We start from the raw sequence: 2129 nt of genomic DNA on the forward strand, positions 1-2129 counted from the left end.
ATATGTAGTGCTCCAGTCGGCCTTTCCTTTGGATCGTGCGTCTTCTATAATCTAGAGTGTTTATTTCTTTTATTTTTATTTTTTCAAATTCATGCAAATATAAAGGTTGATATTACTAATGAACTCGATTGGAAGTGTTTTAAAATGACTGAAAACATTTGTAGAGAATATGTTGATGGATTTCAAAAGCATTCGAAGTGCTTCTTAGAAGAAGCACCAAAGCACTTCGAGTGTTTTTTCAAGATTTACTTGTTTTTTTACTAAGAATTGGTTCCAAAAACATTTTTATCAAAATGACAACTCATTTTAAAAGCACTTCCAAACAAATCTCATATTAAAACCCAAGACATCTGCTTTAAGAAATTAGGGTTTCATACTCATGGAGCCTTTTCCTGCAATTTTATCTCTCTTTTCAAAATTTCAATCCAACTATTCTACTGGAGGCACGAATAAACTCTGAGGTAACCATATTCAACTTATAAAATTATAAATTATGACAATGAAATCTATGCATATCAGTTTATAAATTTTAACTTCGTCTAAATTCTAAATTATTTATTTCATTCAAATATAGTGTTAGGATCTGTTTGGTTCACCGAAGGAATTCATGAGAAATTATTTCCCATGCCATTGTAAAAAAAAAAAAAAAGTTGAGTATGAAGAGTTATTATGGGTATATCTGGTTTTCCAATATTTATTGAGGGCAATGTTGTCCAAACGTTTTGTAATAAATGATGAACTTGTGCAATAATGCCAATAAATGTAAATGAGGGGAAGAAAACCCTTCATCCTTCTTATGGATAAGGCTTTCCCATCTATTTTCCCAACATTTATTACACCTTTTTTCCATAAGCCTTATTTCCATCAAACCAAACGCAACCTTACAGTTTTGCTCCCATTGGATATGTCAAATTAATGGCACATTTACTAATTTTTAATCAGATTGAGATGAATTGAATTGAGGAGTAATTAGAATGAGGTAGAATCAGAATCAGATTTATGTTGCAATTGTTTACTAAAACTATATGGAATTAGAGTGCAAATGATGCATATTTTATATTAACTGTTTACCAATTCACATAAATCGGAATAAAAAACAGTTTGATTATTAAAATACCCTTGTACATAACATATATAAATGTTATTTAACTAATTAATAATACAATTCTTTTGTATATAAAAAAATAATACAATTATTTATCCTAAAAAAGTCTTTAATTACCATATAAGAAGCTTTTAATAATACAATTATTTTGTATATATGACACTAATACAATTATTTATCTTAAGGAAGCCTTGATTTACCATATAAAAATCCCCCACAGTCTACCAATTCTATGACCAATAGGATACCGCCATGTGTAGGGTAAAACCCTAATACTATGGTTGGCCACTCCCTTATATATAAAGAAAACTAATGAAAAGGGCTTGAAAACTTTGAGTTTTAATGATAAGGACAAAATAAAGGGTAAAGTGAATAGTACCAGGATTGACTTTTTAGTGTAAAAATGTGGTTTTTCGTTAAAGTGAACAGTACCGGGTGCTTTTCGTTAAAGTTCCCCTATATATATCCCATATTCTATCAAATTTCAGTAAGCTTTTACTCCTAAAAGTTCTAAACATTTTACTCTTATCAGAGAAGCTAACTCAGGCATCAGAAATTCATTGGCCTAACCCCCACATCGTGGATGCGTGATGCTTGAATCCTTAATCAAATATGTTCATTATTTTGCATGTGCATTTTCGTCAAGGCTAGAGATAGTAAAAATTTGCATTGAAAAATCTTGAAGAATACAATTACACACATGCCTCTCAAGTCTCAACTATTATCTCATACTCGTAAATTTAAATCCAGACAATTAAAATTACATCAAGCTTTTTAGTTGAAGAAAGCCAAACCAACATTTGGACATCTCCGTCTCCCCCCACCTACCCGCTCTCGTTTACCTACTCCCCAGTCCCCACGCGCGCGCGCACCTTTCTCCAACCCCATCTTCCGTTAAATATAACGCCGTTAGACTCGCATCACGCATTTACGTCTTCCACCCACCCGCCATCCCACAGACACATGACCACGCAATCCACCTAACGCCCGCGAAACCGTTCCTCTATAAAACGCCAAATGAAAA

The sequence above is a fragment of the Malus sylvestris genome, chromosome 3 (assembly GCF_916048215.2).
Source record: "Malus sylvestris chromosome 3, drMalSylv7.2, whole genome shotgun sequence".
Lineage (NCBI taxonomy): Eukaryota > Viridiplantae > Streptophyta > Magnoliopsida > Rosales > Rosaceae > Malus > Malus sylvestris.